Source organism: Oryctolagus cuniculus, chromosome 9 (genome assembly GCF_051225735.1).
Source record: "Oryctolagus cuniculus isolate XC-2025 breed Fujian yellow rabbit chromosome 9, ASM5122573v1, whole genome shotgun sequence".
Lineage (NCBI taxonomy): Eukaryota > Metazoa > Chordata > Mammalia > Lagomorpha > Leporidae > Oryctolagus > Oryctolagus cuniculus.
This window is the reverse complement of record NC_142875.1, coordinates 65,921,799-65,946,645: the sequence shown is the minus strand read 5'-3', so window position 1 is coordinate 65,946,645 and position 24,847 is coordinate 65,921,799. Positions and strand designations below refer to the sequence as shown.

The 24,847-nt window shown below is 46.3% G+C and overlaps 1 protein-coding gene and 1 long non-coding RNA gene across 9 annotated transcripts in view; one reads left to right on the top strand and one right to left on the bottom strand.

Annotated features, from left to right (window-relative positions):
• Positions 1-9,690, bottom strand: part of LOC149124590 (uncharacterized) — a 335,846-nt gene extending 326,156 nt beyond the window's left edge. For all 8 annotated transcript variants that reach the window (XR_016213263.1, XR_016213264.1, XR_016213267.1 and 5 more), the window contains exon 1: positions 9,492-9,690. This is a non-coding gene — a long non-coding RNA (uncharacterized LOC149124590). The remainder of the gene's footprint in view (positions 1-9,491) is intronic.
• The window catches only part of HTR2A (5-hydroxytryptamine receptor 2A), a 64,255-nt gene that overhangs the window by 29,782 nt on the left and 9,626 nt on the right, over positions 1-24,847 (top strand). The gene's annotated exons all lie outside the window — the stretch shown is intronic.

Here is a 24,847-nt window from a genome sequence, read left to right as displayed (position 1 = left end):
CTACGGAGTTATGGCAAGAGATGTCAGTTAAGCCAGAGAAGACCTCTCTCCTTCAGAATAGTCAAATAGGAAGAAAAATAAGACTCTTCCTACTGCTGTGAGTGGTGTCCCTCTCCCAGATGCTAATTTATCCAGATTAATGCATTCCACATGTCTCAGGCCTCACGGGACATCCGTTTGGACCAAGCTTTTAGTCAGTCAGAGCTAATGGGTTGTAAGTTATTACCCCTTCCAGAAATGTTTGATCTTTCTGAACTCTGTATAAAATACAAACACTTGATAGAGTCAAAGAAATGAGTCTGTGTAACAAAGTTTCAGGAAGGTAAGGGTAATAACCCAACAGAACAGACCTTTGAGTCATCTCCCAGGCTATTTCATAGAACCAAGTGGATTATTTCGCCAACAGCTGGTTCTGCTGGGGGGTGGGGGTGGGGGTGGGGGGCGGTGGAGATCTGGTTTGTTGTTCCTGTTTCCAGGCCATGTGCTTGAAGGTGATGGAAATTTAATGATGGCTTTAAGTATATGGGAGAGAAGATTTGTTGCAGTTTTTAAAACTGCATCAGTGAGAAGGAAGCTGCTGACCAGAGAATCCTTCAGAGAAAATATTTTTGTATAGCAGCCCAAGCGTCCAAATTTCAGAAATAGACACAATGGGATTTTTCTATTATTTATTTTCCTTTTCTTGCTTCCAAGCTGTTCTCTTCCATCCCCCTCTGCATCTGGTTGTTTCCATTTAGTCATTTCTGTTCAGCCTAACAGCTTTTATGAATTAAGTAGGACCTTTAAGAGGTTAAGTTCCTATTTCCTACACTTATCTTCCCATTTCTGACCACGAACACATCTGGTGGGTCTAATTTTAGGTAATCAACCTGTTCAGTATGATTAAAAGATACATATCTGAATTTGCATTTAATTTGTAGCAATTCTGCCTAGGAGCCATTCATTTTTCAAACTCCCTGTGCATTTTCTCCCTGTGGTCAACCCAAGGAAGCAGCTTTGTTGCACTCCTGCTCTTCCATGTGAAGCCATTAGCAAGTGTTAATAATAGTAACCCATCAGGCTTCATTATTTTGGTAATGGGATCTGTCAAGGTCAGCCTCTGATGACTGTTAATGACTGCTTTGTTGATAAGTGGAGGTTAACGGCAATAATATTCATTTTAAGAAAATAAAGTGTTTTGATTAAGGATCCATTTTGCCCAGCAGGAGTCCTATTAAGCCAGCTTCTGGACAAAGGCTTGTTCCGGATCCTTCCACCTAGGCATATATTCGCAGAATCAACACTGTTGCAATTTGACTTCTCAACCAAGTCTCTCTTTGGAAGCAAAAACTATCTTCTATCCAAAGGAAGACAAAGGTGACTGTTCTGCAACCCACTCTTGCCACATAGACCTCCCCACCTCTTGACCCTAATACAAACCTGCATGTACAGACCCACCCACCCACTTACCATTTCTGATGCTATGGTTTTGCATTACTGTGAGCCTAACTTGTTCATGGTTAGTATTACAAATCTCATGTTAGTCTTTGAAGTTTTCATATGTTATGTAGAAGAAATTCTGGTTTGGCTATGTCTCCACCTCCAACATCCCATGTGGGCACTGTGACTCAGCTGTTCTACTTCCAATCCAGCTCTGCTATGGCCCGGGAAAGCAGAAGACGGCCCTAGTGCTTGGGCCCCTGCACCCACATGGGAGACCCAAAGAAGCTCCTGGCTTCAGATCAGCTCAGCTTCAACCATGATAGCCACCTGGGCAATGAACCAGCAGATAGACAGATGGAGGGATAGAAAGGTCCAACTACCTCAAGTCTTAAAAACAGACTCTAGCCAGGGGTGACAGTCATTTCGCAACTTGTACAGCACAGACACCAACCAAGTTGACCCAATACCATCTCAGCACAAGAGTCTGGACTAGGACTTAAGCCCTACATAGGGGATGAGAATCATGGGGGCTCTGAGAGCAGGGTAGACAAGAGGATGTGTCAAGGGGACAAGGGCAGGGTACTCAGTGAAGTAGTCGATTAGTGGTACAGAAGGAGTTAGCATTTTGGTAACGTGGCCATAGACGTGATCCTGGCCGAAAACAGCCTTGCCAACGAGCTTCTTGGCCCTCCTCCGGTTGTTACCCAGGATTCATGTAACAGTTACACACCAGGTTTAATGCTGCCATTGGTAAAGCCTAGGTTACAGCAGCAGGTGCAATCTTCACCATTGAGGACCTTTCTGTAGGAAGGGAGAGGATGACAATGAGGAATGTATGATTTTCAGCTGATGAAGTGGTGGGACTGAGTAGGACCCACAACGTCGATACTCACAGTGGGACCTGCTAGACTATTCAGGAAAGGCTTTTCTGACCATTTTTATCTCAACGGCAACTTAAAATAATCAGCCACATGATAGCATCTTGATGACCTGGACAAGTTATTTCTGTTGCAGAGAAATATCTGCATCTAGTAACTTGGGAAAGATGCTCTGCAGATACTGTCATAGTAGCAGCTCGTCAATTTTTAATGTGCCGAGTATTCTCCCTTTAAAGACAAAGTAGTTTTGCCAAGAGTGAACTAATTCAGACCCTCAGTATTTGTAAAAACGGGTAAAGTGACATCACCACAAGTTCTTTACCACAGAGGAATGTAATTAAAATTGCTTTTCCCTTATTGAACACAAGTTCAAGTTTCAGTGTCTCATGACTTTTTATAAAGCTCAAAACCCAGGGTTCCTGGCCCATTGGTTCCGATTGTCTCATACCTATGCCTTGCCACTCCGAGCTGGTATCACCATCTAACCAGGTGGCCCAGCACCAACCAAGCCAGAGCCCCACACATCTTTCAAGATAAGATATATAACGGTTCCTCAGAAGTTCACAGGAAACAAAGTTTAAATTTATGTATGGATTTTGAAATGCATGCCGATTTCTCATAACATGGCTCTTCTCAGGGACTCCGAGGTCCCTTTGTAGTGCTACGTTCTCTGAACGGGTATCAATTTCCTCCATTTCCTGCACACATACACTTTCCACCCCACTATACAGTCTGCAACTCCTTGTGGCACTTTTGTCTTTCACCAACATACTCCCCTCTCCCTGGCATACCCTTGGCCTCCCTCTCCCAACCACCACTACTCAGCCTTCAAGACTCAGCTCAGGACTCCCTTCTTCCGCGTCTCCCTCCAGTCCTTTAACAGCTGAGTGAAGGGCTGGTCCCCAGCACCTTCCTCCACAAAGTAAACATCTCCACTTGGATATGAGGAGTGCTTCCAAGTCACCTTGTCGCCAAGTCAGTCATTAACTTCCCCCTCACCCGAGTTCTCCAGCCCCAGGAGAGGCCCACTCCATAGAACCAGAACCCTTCAGTCCTCATTTTCCCCATTGCACCTATGCCCAGGGAAGTCGGTCCTGTCCATTCTATCTCCTTATCTTATCCTATCTTATGGACCCTCCCCCCTTGTCCCACTGCTGCTGCCACCTGCCACTGCTTACTTTGTTTACCGCAGGCAGTCTCTTGTCTGCTCTGGTCCCTCCCTATTCCAGCCTTGCAGCCAGGCCATTCACTTCATTTCCATTCTCTGCCCAAAAATCATCCAATAGCTACCCATCGCCCTCAGGCAACAGCTAAACGGTCTCAAACACTGCCTGTGAGGCTCACCAAGATGTGAGCTCTCCTGGGCAGCTCCTAGCTAGCTCCTGGCTCATCCCTCTCCAGGGTCTTTGCCGCATATAGAATCCCTTTCTATTCTTAGGCACTGTGCTTTCTCACCTCTGAGGCATTTAGCCAATTTGTCTGGATAAACCCTTTATTTCTGAGGCCTCAGCTCTCTACAGAGCTCTACAGATCAGCTTCTAAACCCAAACAAGTACCCCTCCCTGGTTGCTATGGTTTGAATGTCTATCTCCCTCTTAAGCTCACAGTATTGAAACCCAGTTATCAGTGTGATGATACCAGGAGGTGGGATCTTAGAGAAGTGATTGCATCATGATGGCAGTGCCTTCATGTGTGGGGTTTTACTTCAGGAAGCCCCAGAGGGAGGAGCTGGTGCTGTGGCGTAGCGGGTAAAGCCACCACCTGCAGTGCCAGAATCCCACATAGTTACCGGTTCGAGTCCCAGCTGCTCTACTTCTGGCCCAGCTCTCTGCCATGGTGTAGGAAAGCACAAGATAGCCCAAGTCCTTGGGCCCTTGCACATGTGTGGGAAACCCAGGATAGGTGCAGCTCCAGCCGTTGCTGCCATCTGGAGAGTGAGCCAACAGTTGGAAGACCAACTCTGCCTTTCAAATAAGTCAACCTTAAAGATACACACCCAGGGAGGCTTCAGGGGAATGGCCCACATAGCTGGGTTCCTCCAACTTACATGGGAGACCTGCATCTAGCTCCATGCTTCTGGCATCTGAAAGGTGAACCAGTAGCTTGGAAACTTCTATTGTAAAAAATGTTCAAGAAGAGGCCCTACAGCTGCTTCGGCCCTTCCACCATGTGTGGTTACAGCAAGAAAGCACCATCCATGAGCCAAACAAGTCCTCATCAGATCTACTCATGCCTTTAACTTGACTTCCCAGCCTCCAGAACAGAGAAGTCATTTTTCCGTCACCCAGTTGAGGGTATTTTGATATAGCAGCCCGATTAGTCTACGAGGCCCAGGCTTCTCCTAGCACTCTTCACTGTCCTCACCCTAGTGTTTCACACTGAATTATAAATGCCTCCCACTCACTGATAAGCACTATGATGACTGGGACTGTAGCTATTTCAGACAAGGCTGTACCCCTGGCACTTAGCATCATGCCAAACACTTAGCAAGTAGAATTAGATAATATCCCTTTTACCCAAGTTACAACCCTTTCAATGACATCCCTGGATAAAGGTACGCCTATGAGTCACCGCACTAAGTTACAAAGGCCCACTCATCCCAGCATTTCATTACTAAGAGTTCAAGAGGCCAGGTGCGAAAGGACTACACTTTCACTAAGTATATGCAGGGCTGTATCCACGTAGATGATCCATATTCCTTATGTATAGGGAAAACCACGCCTCACATCCTCTTAAGGTTCTTTCCTGGAGCAGACACTTAATAAGCAACCCACATCCCACACTGTATACCTGGTTTCAACACCCAGCTCTAATTCCCTACCCCAGCTTCCTGCTAACACACCCCAGGAGGCAGTAGCAATGACCACTGATTGGATTCCTGGCTCCCATTGCCTCATTCTGGCACCACCCCAGCTGTTGAAGGCTTATGAGGAGTAAAGCAGTGGATGGCAGAGCTGTCCATCTTGTAAGTAAATGTTAAGGCTCTATTCCTACTCAAATCCTTGCTGCTCTTCTAAAGCAGATTAACAACTTGTAGTACATCAAGTATTACTTCACATTTTTCCTTTTTACCTTTGTTAGCAAAGAGGTTAATTAGACTTGTTCTAGCTTTTCACTGGAAGTGTAATGTTCCTTCACATTTGCATGTATTCAAGTCTTTTCCAAGTTGTACCTTAATTTTAAGTCAGCGGGGGTTGTTTTGATGAATTTTCGTGAAGACTTGAATTGGATGTTATTAAGTGGATGATACAGCATTAGCAGGGACTACAAATGCCTGGATCTTGCCTTCAGTCTACTGCTTCAAGTATTCCAAGATACAGGTACAACCAGACATGAAGCATGGCAGAGGGTAGCTTTATTCCGGCCCTTTTGTCTAAACCCACATGGTGTCTCCAATCTCACTTTTCTGGGCAAGAAAGAATACCAGCCAGGCGGAGGGGAAGATGGACTCACGAGAATGGTGGCCAGAGCGAAGACTATGCCAATCCCCAAGGTTGTTTGAGTTTGTTGTGTTTTTTGAAAACTTCCTCCATATCCCACCTATTAAGATGCCATATTAAGTGTTATAATAAACTACCAAAAACTGGTCTGGTTAGTGGACAGGCTATGTTTTCTAGGTATTTTAGCTGAATTTTTGATTTGACTTTCTTGAATAAACACTTTTCCAGATATTAGTAAGTATGTAAGCCCCTCAGAACAGAGGTCCCCACCTATCCACTGATCATTCTACCACGGGCCTTTCCAGGAAGGGAATGCTTTTGGGTTATGTCTCCAGTTAGTTTTCAAAGATACATAGACTAGGGGCTGGCGCCATAGCTCACTTGGTTAACCCTCCGCCTACGGCGCCAGCATCCCATATGGACACTGGGTTCTAGTCTCAGTTGCTCCTCTTCCAGTCCAGCTCTCTGCTGTGGCCTGGGAGAGCAGTGGAGGATGGCCCAAGTGCTTGGGCCCTGCACCCGCATGGGAGACCAGGAGGAAGCTCCTGGCTTCGGATCGACACAGCGCCGGCCATGGCAGCTGTTTGGGGAGTGAACCAACAGAAGGGAGACATTTCTGTCTCTGTCTATAACTCTAACTATCAAATAAATTAAGCAAAGTAAGAAAAGACTAGAGCAGAGCACCCAAATAAAAACAAAGACAGGATGTCTTCCAATTGGGAGCACCTTCATCTTCCCCCTCCAAACAAGGAATTTAAGTTTAAAAACAGCTGGCATCTACCCAGGTGAGTTTTTTTTTACATCCCATGCAAGAAAACATGGAACAACCCTTTCTGAAGGTCAAAATGGTTTAATACCAGCCTTCACATTTCAATTTCAGCGTGCACCGAGTACCCTTGAATTTTACCCACCTGTAGCATCATTTGTCCCCAGAGACAGAGAAAGACGGTATATTGGTTTCCTCATATTGCTTTAACAGTACAAACTCACTGACTTAGGACCACAGAAACAGCTCAAGATTCTGGAGGTCAAGAGTGTACATCAAGGTATCAGCAGGTTGGTTCCTGCTGCAGGCTGTAATGCAGTCTGTTCCTGCCATCATGTTAGCTTCCGGCAACATGTTGGTCACCTCTGGTCTTCTCTGGCTTGTAGCTACATCACCCAGTCTTTGGCTTCATCCTCCTAGTACCATGCCTCTGTGCCTGTCCATCTGGGTCATGAGTATGCAGGTTGTCAGCAATACTGGATCAGGAGCCACCCCAATGATCTTGATTTGACTTCATCTACAGAGAAGCTATTTCCAAATAAATAGTTCACAGCTACTGGGGATTAGCGCCTTGACATCTTCTGTAGGGGATGCTCTTCAACCCATAACAGGGGGAACAAGAATCCAGTCTCCTGGCCATTGCACTAATAGATTGCAACCTTGAGTGCTATCAAGTCCTAGTTATATTGTTACTGCCCTGTGCTTAACGAGTTTCTACTACTGTTATTAGTTGTCCAGACCTTCAAACCCCATTACAAAGTTTCAGCCTGCAAACAGTTGCAAGCAGGAGTAGAATGAAATCTGTAGTACTGGTAATTTTTTAGGCCAAGACTCCCAGTAATGACTGCTTGAGTCTGTATCAGAATAATCTTTCCTAAAAACTTCAACCTCGAGGTGGTCCAAAGCCTAAAATACACTAAATTGAAGGAGCTCCATTATGTGCCCCTATTTTAACTCTGAAGAAGTCTAATACAGTGAATGCTAAAGCATAATAACCCTAACAAAGGGGCACTGAGGAACTCCAGAACCGATGTGCCCTTAACACTGCCTGTTAGGTGGTTCCTTTATTCTTGTATAACCAACCTACCTGTGAACAACTATTATCACTTCCATCCTATCCAGTCCAGCAAGGTTCAAACCAGCCAGCATGTACTGGCATGTTCTGAAAGCCCAGCACTGCTAGGTCCTTTTCCACTTACCCTATTTAGTTCTCATAGCAACTAAGAGGGGTGAAGCTCACTTGGTTCACCAAGCCTCAAGCTCTGGATTTAGCTCTTTAAGTCCTCCATTCTCCTCAGTTCTGCCATTGTCAATCATGTTCCAAAGCAAAACAGGCCGGGTCCTGAGAACCGGGAACCCCCGTTTTAGTCACTCAAGCTAGCTTTCCTTCAGTCTCAGGATTAAGGTGGAGAGGTTTCCAGGATCTATTACAAAGGCAGGCAGATTGGGACTGCAGACTTCCCCCTCTAAACCCGACAGAGGGAGACTGGCAAAGCTGAGAACTAGCACCGAGACTATGAATAACATCTAGGAAAGCAGATTGAGTTCACATGTGAGAGAAGTAGTCCAGAGGGTGTTGAAGAGCTATGAGCCCTGGTCTGGGGGGGGGGGGGTCACACTGCCCTGGAGCAGGGAGCTGCCCCCACAGTGACTATGCAAAGTTATGAAACAGCAGTGTTAGTGGGTTATCTTCTGCAGCAAGCAACTGGCTTCAAGGTAGGATTGGGACAGCACAGCTCAGCCTTGCAGGCAGGTCACTTGGGAGCTTTAAACCGCCTAGTGCCCTCACCTGAGACTCATACAGTCTTTACAGCCCCAACTCAGGGGTCAATGTTTAAGCTCTCAGCTGGTTCCAATGTGTTCTCAAGAACCGCCGAGAGCGTAATGAGGAACGAGAGCAGCCAGACAGCCCCGGAGCTTGCTTTCCTGCCACTCTGCGGCCCAAGCAGACACCCAGGCAGGATGAGGTCAAGTGGGGGGGGGATCTCGGAACCTGCGCTGTAATGTTAGTGCTTCTCTGTCCTAAGGCCCCCTCCATCCTAATCAAGGTCACCACGAGATGCCACAGGCCAGGCCTGGGCCGTAACCTCTTCAGAGGTGGTAGCTTATATCCCTCAGGGAAAGAAGCCACAGGAAAAGACCACTAGGCCCAAAAGCACTGTCACTCTAAGAGAAACCTTTCTACCCTAAAACTCAGACGCAATGAGCTATAAAGGAGAGAGAATGACTAGGGTGAACTGCAGTACTGGATGCAAAACAGTAAGTGTGATTACAAAGAAAGATCCTTACAGAAAAAAATTACAGCTATCGTAGGACAGGCAAAACCCAAGTAGATATCACATGCTCCAACTACTGAAATGGTTTAACAGTGAAAACTTTAGGTCTCATGTCTTATCCCAGATTATCGCTGTAACATTTGGATCAGAACTGTGGATTAAAGTGTTCAGGAAAGAGCACACAAGCTTATCATGTCCACAACTTTTCTGTGGAAGGGCCCAGGAAAGAGCACAGCTGCTTTTATTTCCAGTCTCAAACTCAATACATCTCTCCGGGCTATAGCTGTGCTAGCCAAATACCAGTCACAGATACACGCCATAGGCAATGCTGCTTTTCATACCACAGAACAGCCACCTTGCTCCCAGAAAAGTTCACTGGTTAATGCAATCATCCAAATGGCATCAAAGCCCATCATGTGTGTCCCTCTGACAGATTTTCTGTAGGGAGTGCAGTTCCCAAAGCACAGGAGCCGAGCAAGGTCATTACAGTCAGACCAAGGCAGTGTTCCGAGCAGGCAACTACAATCCTCAGTCTGACCAACCCCCTCTGCTAAAAATCTCCAAGGCACCCCCCCACCCCAGCAACCCCAGATTCCGAAGCAGGAATGCTCGGGCGACACTCAGAGTCCCAGCACTGCTGTGACAGTGACCACAGATGGAAGCGTCACTTTTGTTATTCGCTCAAAACACCCTAAGTTTTGTTACTTACAGTTCTAGAGGCAAGAAGTGCAGGAGGATGGGTCCCACGAGATCAAAGTCCAGGCGGTGGGACATTTCTTTTGCCCACAGCTCTGGGCAGACGTGGCCTGGTCTGCTTGCCGGGAGCCACTGGTGCACAGCTCTGTTCCTCCATCTCTGAAAACCAGCCAGAGCAAGCCTGATTCTCCTTCCGCTGAATCACTCTGCTCTAAGCCTCCCACCTCCCTCTCCCACTTTTAAAGACCTGTGATTACATTGGGCCACCTGGACCCTGCAAGCACCCACCTTATTTTAAGGTCTGCTGATGAGCATTCCTAATTCCTCCTGCAACTTTAATTCCCCCCCTTTTTTTAAGATTTATTTATTTGAAAGTCAGAGTTACACAGAGAGGAGAGGCAGAGAGAGAGGTCTTCTATCCACTGGTTCACTCCCTAGATGGTCGTAACGGCCGGAGCTGCACTGATCCAAAGCCAGGAGCCTTCTCTGGGTCTCCTGTCGCTCCCCCTCTTCGCAGAGGAACGACACAGGACCCTGTGCTGTTCTTTTGTCTGCTCGGCCCTTCCCGGGTTTGCTGCTGGTCCTTCCCGGGTTGGCTGGCAACCCCTCCACCTCCGTGGAGGGGCAGTTCCCCCTGCCACTTTCCCCACTTCCGCGGGGGAGCAGCACACCGCCGGCTCTCTCAGGGGCTGCTCAGATGTTATCCGGATGCTCCCGGTGCATGTTGTCTCTCTCCTCCTTTATAGTCCTCTTCCAACAATCCCAACTCTGCTACCCACACGCTGAGCACGCTGCTCTCCTCCAATCAGGAGCAAGATCAGCTCCTGCAGCTCATCAGTCAAATTGGCGAGAGGCAGCTGTGTAGAAGTTGTTTACTCCTCTCCCAGCGCCATATTGTGGGAGAGCAGATGCATAGAGTAAGTCTTGGCCAGCGCCGTGGCTCACTAGGCTAATCCTCCGCCTAGCGGCGCCGGCACACCGGGTTCTAGTCCCGGTCGGGGCGCCGGATTCTGTCCCGGTTGCCCCTCTTCCAGGCCAGCCCTCTGCTGTGGCCAGGGAGTGCAGTGGAGGATGGCCCAGGTGCTTGGGCCCTGCACCCCATGGGAGACCAGGAAAAGCACCTGGCTCCTGGCTCCTGCCATCGGATCAGCGCGGTGCGCCGGCCGCAGCGCACTGGCCGCGGCGGCCATTGGAGGGTGAACCAACGGCAAAGGAAGACCTTTCTCTCTGTCTCTCTCTCTCACTGTCCACTCTGCCTGTCAAAAAATAAAAAAAAAAAAAAATAGAGTAAGTCTTAATTCCAGTAACTTAGTCTAGTCCGAGTTGCTCCCCACAGTCTCCCACTTAGGTGCAGGAGCCCAAGGACTTGGGCCATCTTCTGCACTTTCCCAGGCCATAGCAGAGCGCTGGATCGGAAGTGAAGCAGCCGGGACTCAAACCAGCACCGATATGGGATGCTGGCGCTTCAGGCCAGCGCGTTAACCTGCCGGCCCCAATTCCCCCTTTCTATGTAGTCACATAGTCACAGGTTCCAGGAGTTCTATGTGAGTATCAAATTTAAATATTTAGCAGGCCAGCATTAACTAAACAGCTCCTTGTTACTATCACAAAATTTTTTATTAAAATTTCGTCTAGCTTCAGGAAGTCTGCAGCTTTTTAGCTGAATCCAACAGTAGCCCCACAAGCTCAGAGCATCCAGTTACCCTAAATCCATCCTACCCTAGTAAAGTGGGGAACTTGAAGCATTTTTATTATATAGATATTACATGTGCTAGTGTTTCCTGGTTTGACTTATTCTTATAATTGAATCATTGTTATAATATGTGTATGGAACCCACCAAATTAATTTCCCCCAGGATAATGTGTCTCGTGGTGCGCACATCTGTGCATGTGTGTGTTTTAACCAGAATACACAATTCATCAAGGAACTCGTGTCTTATCATTTTTTGCCATTTCCTTATAAACTATCTGGCTCATTAGCTTTTGACAATGACTTTTGCTTCTTAATGTCTTTTAAATTATAAACTACTTCCATATTCTCAGGAAAAGACTGTCTTGAAAAAGAAGTGGAACTATTAACCATGAGGCTGAGATTTTAGAGGCACACATGTACTACACATAGTCATTGTATATCCTGGCTCTGTGGTCTAGAATCTTCTTTGTATTTTAGAGTTTTGAAGGAATTGCCTCTCCGCTGAAAAATACTCACAGTCACATGCACTTAAACTTTTGCATTCATTTTCAAAGCACCTACCACCCCCATCCCCTCCCCACCCCCAAAATCATCTACAGGTTAAGTTGGGGAGGAAATATCTGACAGCAGCAGTGATGCAGGACGCCAGTTAGCTGGAACCTATGCAAGGAAGTAAGCATTATAAGAAATGGAGGAGTAAACTGCAACTTTAAAAACATGTTGATCTGAGAGTCGTGCATTAAAGACTTCCCAGGGGCTGGCACTGTGCTGTGCTAGGTAAAGCTGCCACCTGCAGTGCCGGCATCCCATATGGGCTTCAGTTCGAGTCCCAGCTGCTCCTCTTCTGACCCAGCTCTCAGCTATGGCCTGGGAAAGCAGTAAAAGATGACCCAAGTCCCTGGGCCCCTGCATCTGCATGGGAGACCCAGAAGAAGCTCCTGACTCCTAGCTTCGGACCAGCACAGCTCCAGACTTTGCGGCCATCTGGGGAGTGAACCAACAGATGAAGGATCTCTCTCTCTCTCTCTCTCTCTCTGTAACTCTGACTTTCAAATAAATCTTTAAAAAAATACAAAAGATTTTTCATAAAGGATAGTTGCTCCTTAATATTAAACCCTGAGAGACGGGTTCCAGATCCTATTCATTTTGTGTCTTTCCTATGGGGAGCCATGACCAGCCTCCCCATCGATTGCACCTGAATAACTCTAAATGTGAAATGTATAACCCCTGTGACAAATACACAGCTTAAAGGAGGCCTGTTCTCATAGAAATGTTTTTAGAGATTGGTTTATTTATTTATTTATTTGAAAGAGTTACACGGGAGACATACACAGAAAGAGAAACAGAGAGGGATCTTTCCTATGCTGGTTCACTCCCCAAATGTGTGCAACAGCCAGGGCTGGGCCGGGCCAGCCCCTAAAGCCAGGAGCCAGGAACTCCATTTGGGTTTCACATATGGGTGGCAGGAACTAAAGTACTTTGACCATCACCTGCTGCCTCCCAGGCACATTAGCCAGACATTGTGTCAGATGTGGAAGAACCAAAACTCATACCAGGTATTCTCATGTGCAGTGCAGGCTACTGCATATTGATGCCCACTCCATGAAGGATTTTATAGGTAGGGCACAGCGCATATTCCAGGCTCCAGAGCCTGGGGATCCACGATCCCAGAACCAGGCCTGAGCAGTGTGACTTACTGAGCAGCAACTTTTCCGAAGTGAGGGAATTTGACCCTTGGCAGCCAAGCTGTGCTGGGACCACAGGGTGTACAAGAACACAGGCTATGGAGTCAGCCTGACTGTGGCTCCACATCCTGGCTCTGCCATGCACTGTGACCTTAGGCAAGCTGTTTAACTTTCCCCAGGTTGTTTGGATCAGCAGGTGGATATAATAACAAGACTACCTCACAGGGTTTCTGTGAGGAGTGACTGAGCTCATTTGTGGAAAGCACTTACCGCCTGGTAACAGAGTAAGCATCACATAAGCATTTGCTGCGGTTCGATGTTCCTGATGGCTCGTATTACTGCCACTACTGCGTAGTTCTCCCTGATACAGGGCTCAGTTGTAAAGGTAAAGGATTGTTATCAACTAGGAGATTAGCGAAGTGGCAGTGTCTATGCAGAATCCTCAAATCAAGTAACCTTTCCTTCAACTTCTGTAAAGCCCTAATTGGTCAGAATTCTGAGTCCCCCCAAAGGACCCATGTTTGAGCGATTTCTCACCACTGCCCCATAACTAAGGTGTTGAGGCAGTCTACTATTACTCATAATTGTTTTCTTCCCTTATGTTTCTGGTATACGTGTTTCCAAAGGCCTCTGCATTTGCTTGTTCACTTATTCTACAAATAGTGATTAGTATTTATAGTCCATGTCCAAGTCGGTGTCTTGGGAAAAGGTCCTACTTTGGGGGGATTCACATTTATAGAAAGGAACTCCCGAGGAACAAATAAACAGAAAATAATTTCATATTGTGGCAGATGCTGAAGGAGCAAACAAACCAGAGAAATGTGCCGTTGAGTGGCCCGAGCAGAGTGAGGAAGGCCAGGACAGGCTGAGTGGAGGTGCTGGCAGAGGGGAGGGCATTTAAATTGACCCAAGTGAAGGGAAGGAGCCGGCCCTGGGAACCTCAGTGGGGAGAGTTCCCCCTGCAGGGAAAGAGCAAGCACTAGCGCGCTCCTGGAGTCAGCAGCTATAGGGTTGAAGCACCCAAGGTAACCCAAGCAGCTAAGGGTGGTAAGAAAGAGAGTGGTGATAGGAGATGAGGAGGGAGAGTTAAGTCAGGGCCACGTCACAGGGCCTGGAAGCCACGTAAGGGGTTTGTGTGTTACCCTAAGTGCAATGAGGACTTCCAAGGCTTTTAAGCTTGGGGTACACAGACAAGAGTAGAATCAGCAGGAAGTATTGTGATAATTCAGGCTGGAATCTTAATGGCTTTGTACCAGAAGTGACAGTGGCGAGAGAGAAAGGTAGACAGATTTGGACATAATTCAGAGTTTGAATGCTCAAGGAGTATTAGGCAGAATTATTAGGATGCAAGACAATGGGATGGATGACTGAAGTTTTTGAGCTGTGAGTCTGAATGGGTGGCAGCGCCATTTACTGGGATAAGGACGGCTGGGGCTGGGGATGCACTCCAGAATTCTGCTGTGGTTAGGGATGCCCACTAGAGACATCTAAGTTTAGAAGTCAAGTAGGCAGCTAGATATTTAAGTTGTGTACCACTTAGGAGGATGCACAGTCCTTGGGATAAATGTTTGGTCCCTGTCCCTACCTCCTGTGTATAAGTAACATGGGATCTCATAAAATTTTCATGTCATCAAGGCTTTTTTCAAGTAAATACTCTTAATTTTAACACACACACACACACATTAGTTATAACATGAAAGCTATGAAAATGCAAACTAAATACTCTGATGTAATTAAAGAAGACTAGACCTAGGACTCATGAGATTAAGGTCCCAGAAGACAAAACACAAAAGAAAAACAAATCAGGCCTAGATTTGAATCCTAGCTCCTTCATTTATTACTTAATTGTAAGCCTCAGAGGGAGCTGGAGGAAATCTTGGAACCTCAGTTTTCTTCATCTGTCAAATGGGAACAGCAATTCCTGCCTTATCAGTTCCTTGTGAAAATGGAATGTGCTGGCATCTGTGAAGACCTCCCCAGCGCCTGATACATTGTGGACATCTGTACATTTGTTTCTGCCCCACTTTGTAACTCTCCAGGCAAACTTGCACAAAGCATTTAACATCCCTCTCTTGTGAGAATCAGCTGTAGAAAAAAGTGATCACCAAGCTCATTTTCTCCTTCAAATGCAAATCTTCAAGGGATCCTCTTAACACCAAGCAGATAAACGTTGTGAGCAAAGCTGCTTTTTCAAATGTTTAATTAATTCATTACTTTGTGAGGAAGGAGAGACAGAGTTCCCTTCTGCTGGTTCACTCTCCACATGCCCCCAAGAGCCTGTGCTGAAGCCAGGAGTTGGGAACACAAGCCTAGTCTTCCATGTGGGTGGCTGAGATCCAACTACTGGAGCCATCACCGCTCCCTCCCCGGGTCAGCGTTAGCACAAAGCTGCAGCCAGAAGCCCGAGCCAAGAATGGGACTGAGGGGCTCCCTCTGGGATCTGCACATCCACGGCCAAGCTAAATGCCTTCTACTGAAGCTGCTTTTTAACCTGACATCAGCGCATCCTTCCATAAACTAAGGGTATGCCTAGACTGGGGAAGACTGGGCACTTCTGGACCACAGAAATCTCTCTCAAATGCTGCACACGGAATATTTCCTTTCCAAATCACTCCTGTTCTGAAGTGTCTAAGTTTGTAGGAGAGCACATGAAATCGCCCTGGACAACACCATCAGTACTCACTGCTCGCTGCAAATAGAGCCTGAGAGAAATCAGAACCCAAAGCTCCCAGCCTCAGGCTTCCCCAGCTGCATGGGAAGTTTTGAGGTCGGAGCCAACCAGGCTATGCACTGAGGAAAGGTGGAAATTGGGAAGAAGCTCCTAGAATCCTAGGAACTGGAAAAGAAAGTAGCTAAGACAGGAGGGAGACACAGGAGTTTAACTCGGATTAGAAAAAGGAGTTGCTAGTTGGGGACTTCCTGTGTCCCCCACCCCAGAGTGGCCAGAGGCACTGTCCAAACAAGAATGTGCCTGTGTGACAGCCATTGGTCACCGGAGAAAAAGGGGAGAGCGTCTGAAACCCAAGTTGAGAAAGACCTTGCCTGGGCTCAGGACTTACAAACCACAATGCTATTTATTTGAGCCTTGTGGTGGGAGTAATGACAGTTTATCAGGACAAGGACAGTGACCCCCAAGCGCAAGACCAAGAAGAGAAGCATGTAAGAGATACAAATAGAAGAGACTTTTAAAGCTGTACACTTGTACCAAGCTACAGGCACAATGAAAAATCGGTCTAGCCCTCAGACATTGGCTTGCGCGATACGGCACCTGTTTAACTGCACCTGTTGGTCCTCCGTACCCAGTTAACTAAGCACAGTTCTCCCGATCAGTGCGCACCCTACCACATAACTCAGCTATCACCAACCCCATAAGCAGTTGAGCTCACAGCTATTGGTATGCAGTTCATATTTCAAAATTGACTCATTTTGGAGCACCTGGGTCCTGGCTTCGGATCGGCGCAGCGCCAGCCATATAGGGGGTGAACCAACGGAAAGGAAGACCTTTCTCTCTCTCTCTCTCTCTCACTAACTCTGCCTGTCAAAAAAATAAATAAATAAATAAAAATAAATAAAACAAAATTGATTCATTTTAATACTTCAATATGTGCTGACTTCAGAGATCACAGACAAATGAGGAAAAATGGGAAAAGGCCAGAAATTCTGGCAGCACCATCCTGGGAGGAGATGTCCTCCCAGCCACCCGGATCACAGCAGCTATGAGTTCTGCCCTGTCAGGTGCGCGGGGGGGGGGGGGGGGGCCATATTTGCAGCTGCGGGTCTCTCTCAATTATCTTGTTTGGAGAAGTTCCTAATTCCCAACCTTCCTTATAGCTGGGGCATTGGCCTTTAAGCTTAGGATCCACCAAGTAGCAGCACCCGGCAAATATGTCTCCTGGAAAGGAGCGAAATGAGCAAATAGGAGGAGCAGGCTGCCCTGGTTTTGGGCAGCCTCAGCAGAGGTGTCAGGTTTCCAGGGGTTGGCATCCCTGAGGCCCTGAAACAGAACCAACACTGAAGGCACAGCTGCAGTGCGCCCCTAGTTGCTCTCCATGGCCCTCGGTGGAAGAGGAAAACAGCGAGTGTCCTCGCCTGGCCACTGCTCTGGCCATGCATCTTACTCCTGAATCCTAGCCTGAGCCAAGCCTTCTCAAGAATTCTTTGAGTGGCAGATGTTCGGCTCAGCAGCTAAGACACAACTGGGATGCACGCATCCCGTATCAGGAGTGCCTTGGTTCAAGTCCTGGCTTTGTTTCTGGTTCCAGTTTCCTGCTCATGGGCACCCTGGGAGACGGCAGGGGCTGATGGTTCAAGTACTTGGGCCCCTGCCACCCAGGTGGGATACCCAGATGGAATTGCTGGCTCCTGGTTTCAGCCTTGTCCAGCTCTGGCCATTGCAGCCATTTGGGGAAATGAACCAGCAGATGGAAAAATCTCCCTCCCTCCCTCCCTCCCTCTCTCTCTGCCTTTCAAATAAATTTTAAAAATTAAGTGAATAAAAGAATTATTTGAGGACTCACTGTTGACTATCAATTTTATGAAACTCATCCCAACATCAGCTCCCCCTGCTTAAAACCAGAGAGCCTTGAGCCGGCGCCGTGGCTCAATAGGCTAATCCTCCACCTTGCAGCGCCGGCACACCGGGTTCTAGTCCCGGTTGGGGCACCGGATTCTGTCCCGGTTGCCCCTCTTCCAGGCCAGCTCTCTGCTATGGCCAGGGAGTGCAGTGGAGGATGGCCCAGGTGCTTGGGCCCTGCACCCCATGGGAGACCAGGAAAAGCACCTGGCTCCTGGCTCCTGCCATCGGATCAGCGCGGTGCGCCGGCTGCAGCGGCGGCCATTGGAGGGTGATCCAACGGCAAAGGAAGACCTTTCTCTCTCTGTCTCTCTCTCTCACTGTCCACTCTGCCTGTCAAAAAAAAAAAAAACCAGAGAGCCTTGACTAATAAAAGAAATGATGGCTGCCCCTTCTTTAAGAACCTTTGATGGGGCAGGCAGCCTTGGTAGAGCACCATTAACACTAATTCTCCGGATCCCCAGCACATGGGAAAGAAGCCATAGTTTTGCTAAGGCAGCCTTGTATCCCCAGAGGTAGTACGTGGTGGAAGATTCTCCAAAGAGAGATTTGCTCCGTGACTCCCATGGTCTAGTTCTAAAGCAGAGGAACATTGCACACCCCCAAGTCAGGAGACCTCACTACTCCCATCCACAGAAGAGGTGGTTTGATGTTCCCTGAGAAGTCCATTATTGGCCACTCTGGGTGATGGTCTTGCCCTTCAAGGCCCCTACCTTGGTGATAAACTCATTCCATGTTACTTTAGACCTCTGTGCAGAAGAGATAGGCAATGCCTGGATTTTCAGGCCAAGCCACAAGGATGACAGCAAGTGGGTTTTCATTTCTACAGGAGCCAAACAAGCATTTCAGCTGCAGCAGGGAGTTTAGACAAAATGAAGAACTCTAAGAGTTAGGAAGGAACATGCTTCTCTGATTGTCAGCTGCTAGACAAAACTATCTTTACTACTCATGGTACAGTAGTTCTCATGGATGCTCATAGTCTTCATGATAACCCTTTAAAGGGGATTCTACTAAATAATTCCCATCTTACAGCAGAAAAAAATTCAAGGAGAGTAAGTGGCTTGCTTGAACTTGCAGGGGACATAAACTTGGGTTTTCTGACTCAGTGCTAATGGTTTTTCTTTCCTGTATCAGTGGCTTTCATGGTCTGTTCTGTAGAACATAGGGAAACCTGAACATTTTCATGAAGTCTGTGGGACCAGTACTTTTTTTCAAAAATAATAATAAATGTTATTGGCACTCTCTCCCTCACATTCTCACAAGGGTAAGACATGTGGTATGTGATGTCACAACAGGCTTATCCCGAAGCAAATCTGTGACTCCAGCTGTCTTCTGTTATGCCGAACAGTAAAGAGATTTGCCATTGCAAAACAGGGCCACCTTTGTTTTGGAAAATAGTTATTTTTCATGAAATTTGCCACTTAGGTTAATATGTAACAGGCCTCTTAATATTTTCAAATGAATTAATAATTATTTTAAATGTTCCGTTTCAATTTCTTTTCTAAAAAAAAAAAAAGATTTTATTTATTTGAGAGGCAGAGTTGCAGAGAGAGAGGGAGAGAGAGATTTTTCTATCCTCTGGTTTACTCTCCAAATGGCTGCAACAGCCAGGGGCTGGCCCAGGTCAAGGCCAGGAGCCAGGAGCTTCATCAGAGTCTCTCACGTGGGTGGCAGGAACCCAAGTACTTGGGCCATCTTCTCTCACTTTTGCAGGCAAATTAGCAGGGAATTGGGTTGAAAGTGGAGCAGCCAGGACTCAAACCGGCATCCATACGTGATGTGGGCATCACAGGCAGTGGCTTAACCCACTGTGCCACAATGCAGTCCCCTGTTTTAATTTCTGATACAGTAAATGTTCATAGATATAACCCCACCAAAAACAAAACCACAAAACCTCATTAGAGTCATTAATATATATTTTCAATAAATGTGTAAAGGAGTCAAGAGACCAAAACATTTCAGTACTGGTCTCCTATATTATATACTCTTGAGAAAAAAAATCCAGAGTAAATATGGATTTAGCCTGAATGCATTAATTTTTGTAGGAATTTGATACCCATACTAAGCCTAGTACTTCTGCTTATATCTCTGTACCTCCAGTCTTGGTTTGGATTGATGATTTTGGACCGACAGTGAAAGGTCTTGGATTGCAAAGTAACTGATTATAGACTCAAGCATCTTACTTCTCTCAAGTCTCTCAAGTACCTCGTTTACTGTATGCTCAATTAATATTTGATTGATGAGTCGATGGCCAAAATGGATTGCCGTGCCAGGCCGAGGACTCGCTCAATGCCTCTGATGAGTGATGTGCAGCATGTCTGCTTTCACCCGAGTCCACAGTCACACCGCAAACAGCAGATTGCCTGGGTCCAGCGAGGCCAGCCTCACCACAGCCTGCTGGGATGGCTCCTGTCCCCTGGCCAGCTTCTGCTCCCTTGCAAGGCTCCCCTCTCCTTCGTGACTCTTCCCCTGTGACACTAGCCTGCAATGAGAATCACTTTCTGACATCTTATGGGAGTGTTTATCTGCATCGTCTGTGTAGCCTCATGGTCTCAGTCTCTGCTGCACTGCTGCCTAACTCAATCCTCTGTTCACATTTTGTTTTCCCTGTAAGATCTTGGGCTCCATGTAGCCTCTCAGAGGTCTTTGTTACCCATAGAGCCTCACGAAAAGTTAATTATACTCTTTCATCTAAATAAAACTTGGAATTTTACAAAATGATTCCGATCCATTAAGTCATTCTCTCACCAAAGCCCTGCATGAAAAGTAGAGGATGTCTCTCTTTGCATTTTCACCACCTTACAGAGGGATGATTTTTTAATTTTATTTAAGTTATACAAGTCTCATGTGTTTCATGTACACAGATTCAGGAACATGATGATACTTCCCACCCACCCCTCCCTCCCACTCATGCTCAAGTCCTTCTTCCTCCTTTAGAGGGATGATTTAAAACTAGGCTAGCAGAGGCAGGCATGTGGCCTAGTGGTTAAGACACCCAAATCCCATATCTAAGTGCCTGTCTTCAATTCCTGACTGGCTCCTGGCCATGCAGACCCTGGGAGGCAGTGGTGACAGCTCAAGTAATCAGGTTGCTGCCAGTCACTTAGGAGAGCTGCACTGAGTTCCTGGCTGCTGGCTTCAGTCTTGGCTGTTGCAGGTATTTGGAGACTGAACCAGTAGATGGGAACTTTCTCTGTCTCTCTCTCTCTCTCTCTCAAATTTATTTTAATCAAACAAAAAACTAGACAACCTAAACTCACCCACTACTGATTACAGTGCCAGGAGATAAACCTGTGTCTTGTGAGTCTAAAGTCTATATTTTCTCACTACATCATATTCTACTCTCCTGGTACATACTGGTTTAATTTATCTGAAAAAGAGCTTTGAGAAAAATAACAGGCCTAGATTCAGATTATGAGTCAGAACAAACAGGAACAAACCCAGATCTAATTCCCGGCACTGTGTTTTTGTTTTGTTAAATATTTCATGTATTTATTTGAGAGGTAGAGTTACAGACAGAGAGGGGGAAACAGAGAAAGAGGTCTTCCATTGCTGGTTCACTCCCCAAGTGGCTGCAGTGGTGGAGCTTGGCCAATCCAAAGCCAGGAGCCAGGAGCTTCTTCCAGGTCTTCCAAGCAGGTACGGGGCTCAAGCACTTGGGCCATCTTCCACTGCCTACCCAGGCCATCGCAGAGACTGGATCAGAAGAGGAATAGCTGGGGCCTGAACTGGTGCCCATATGGGAGGCCTAGCCTACTATACCACAGCACTGGTGCCTTGGCACTGCTTTTTTTTTTTTCTTTTTTTATAGAAAGTTTTTATTTAATAAATATAAATTTCCTAAGTACTACTTTTGGATTATAGCAGTTCTTTCCCCCATACCCGCCCTCCAACCCCCAAACCATCCCACCTCCTACTCCCTCTCCCATCCCATTCATTAATTCATTTTTAATTATCTTTATATTCAGAAGATCAACTCTATACTAAGTAAAGATTTCAATAGTTTGCACCCACACAGACAAAGTATAGAGTACTGTTTTAGTAGTAGTTTTACCATTAATTTGCATAGTACAACACATTTAGGACAGAGGTCCTACATGGGGAGCAAGTGCACAGTGACTCCCATTGTTGATTTAACAATTGACACTCTTATTTATGATGTCAGCAATCACCCGAGGCTCTCGCCATGAGCTGCCAAGGCTATGGAAGCCTCTTGAGTTCACCAACTCCGACCTTATTTAGACAAGGCCATAGTCAAAGTGGAAGTTCTCTCCTCCCTTCAGAGGAAGGTGCCTCCTTCTTTGATGGCCCATTTCTTTCCAGCAGGATCTCACTCACAGAGATCTTTCATTTAGGTCATTTTTTCTTGGCACTGTGTTTTAAGGCCACTGATTCCTTTGTGATTTTAGCTGTTTGGGTGGTCAGCTCAAGTGCTGGTTAGCACGCTAGGGAGTCCTCTCAGGAGAGCATACAAATCATGTATCATGCCAGTGTCCGTTTTCTTTCTTGCTGCCTTAGGTGGCTCATTAGCAGCCTCATTACCATGTTTTCCCAGCGAAAATGAAGGGAAGCATTATGAAATTATTCAGTAATTTCAAGCTGTGTCTATAAAATGTATCATAACTCCCAACCTTCTCTTTTTTCCTCCCTCTCATTTGTTTAGTCATCAATCCCACACGCATTTGCCAAGCTTCTGATAGGAGCAGAACTGTTTTAGATGCCAAAGTGGCTTGCAATAAGTAAAAGAAAAATCTCTGCCATTAATGAAATTACAATCTCATGGGTGGACTGACATTGCTAGAGAAAAATTCTAAGGTCTGTGATGTGTGAACTGGCCAAGGAAATATTACTAAGGAAGTGACAAAGGGATATGGAGTAAGCAAAGAGTCATCCTAGAGAGAAACAGTTTGGGGAAGGATTCATACAGGCTATGGACCTTGAGAGGTATGTTCAAAGAAAGGCTGGCAATACAGTCTCCATCTACAGTTCCCTAAAGCACCCCCAAATACTCATGTGAGAAAACTATGTGTTTTCCTTGCAAATGTAGCCACAAGACGGATTGCCTGGCTCCCCCAGGCCCAACCAGATGCCACCCCTCAGCCTCTGCTGCATGAAAGCCCTGGGGCCCAGCTGGTTGGTAGAGCATTTCAGAGGAGTTGGCATGAAAATTGGTCCAGGGGAGCAATGAGAAGTGAGTCTCCATGCCTTCTGGTAACTCTTTGCACTGCCTCTTCTCCTCATGGTGATCCTGGCCTTGACAAACACACCCGCATGTTGCTGCCACCCTGTCTGACTCCATCATGCGTCCCTGAATGATCTTCTGTGTCATCTCTCCTATGAGAACCTTCCTTTCCAGGGCCTCTGCCCTCAGGAGGCTCCCTGCTGTGCATATCTGACACTGCAATTTGACTTTGGGCTAATAGTCTACCTTCCAAGGTATGAACAGGTACACAAAATGGGACCATTCACCCCTGTACGTACACCAAGCAGACCATCCAAGGGAGACATTCGGGAGAGGAGGCAGGTCTCAGCACTTTTCCATCATGCAATATGACGAGCTAAAACATCAAGCTATATGCAATATCCACCTGAATAGTTTCACACACAACAAACAGATACAGAGAAGGCCACACAACATTGTCCAAAAAAATGAGAAAGTTGAATGATTATATTAAGATCAGGCTATAAAGGCATCCTAGAGTGGGCTGAGTAGTTAACTGCTCCAGCAATAGGGACAGTGTAGGTTCTTCATAGCTTAATGTGACAAATGTGGAGGTTTAGGACACCATGTCCAAGAGAGGCTGGAGGAAGAACAGACTGCGTGTGGGCCTGGATTATGTGACCACCTGCTGCACCCTAACTTTCCAGACACCATGATAGTTTCGATATGCTGTCCAGAAACCACAGTCTCTGAAATAAGACATGTCACATGTCAAAATCACTAGCTAAGCTTTGAGAATCACTCCAAATTCTGCCCCCTCGATAACATGGGGAAAAGGATGGCATACTTTCAGGATACGTTCAACAATGTGGAGCAGCCATGAACTTTTTCTAAATAAGTCTTTGCTTATGAGCATGTTGCTAAATATACTACCTAGGAAAAAAACACTTGTGAATGGGTCACATAATCTCCACTTATAAGAAAGAAAAGTGCAGTGGATGACAAACTAAAGAGTTTTTTGTTTTTTATTATTAATGTTATTTTTGACTGGCAAATCATCATTATATATATTTGTGGAATAAAATGTGATATTTTGTTATATATGTAATGTAATATGACTAAATCAAGTTAATTATATCTATCACCAAAATTTCATTATTTGTGATTCCAACAACAAAATAAATTTCTGATAATTTATTCGCATTACATCATATTGCTCAGGTTCCATTTGGTTTTTGTGACCTATTACCAGGAGTAAAAATGGATGGAAATAAATCTGCCCCAGGTGGTCTTCTAGGTGATGGAATGATGCCTGTGAATCCACATGTACAGGCCAGAAGTCAACTTTACCTTCACTGTGGTTTGGATGTGGTTTGAGTGTGCCCTCCAAGGGCTGGCATTCTGGAAACTGAGCCCTTAGTGTGGTGATACCGGGAGGTGGTGGGATCTTTAAGGGGCGGAGCCTACTGGGAGGTGACTGGGTCCCTGAGGGAAGGACCTTCAGAAGGGATTCAAGTGGTTCTTGGGGGACCACAGTTCCTGCGAGAGTGGCTGGTTATAGAGAAAGCCAGACTGGCCCCTCCCTGGTCTCTCTAGCTTCTGTCCCCCCATGTAATCTCTACCTCTTGCACATGCTCTTTCCACGATGCCCTGTGCCATGAAGCCCTCACCAGAGACCAAGCTAATGGGCTGCCCAGTCTGAGGGAAATAAACCCTACTCCTTTATGAAGTACCTAGCCTCAGGTTTTTCAATACAGCAACAGAAAACAGATGGATATGACCTATCAGTGCAAGATCACATTGAAAGCACAGCCTCTGTTCTGTGAAACAGAAGAAGGGTCAGACAAGCCAAAGACCATGTTGCTGGGAATCTAAGAAAGGAGCAAGTAGTCCCCCCCCCCCCCGCTCCTTAGATTGCAGGGCTCACAGGGGTGTTTTTGTTTAACATCTATATAGGGCCTAGGCGTTCTTACGTTTTAAAGTATTAATATCAGAGCTTCTGGAATTGAGGCCCAGGGAATATAATTTTTAAAAGCTACCCAGGTGATTCTGATGTGCAGCCACATTTGAGAATAACTGTTATATATGAAACTAAGTGTTGGTTGTAAGGATTTTATTTTTAAGACATTTATCTGGACTCAAAGAATAATGTTTCATAAGAGGAAAATTTTGACTTTAAGAATAAAAGAAACAAGGTCCAGTGAATTATCAGTGTGTCCACGTGCATGTATGTGTCTGTATGTGTGTGTGCCTATCT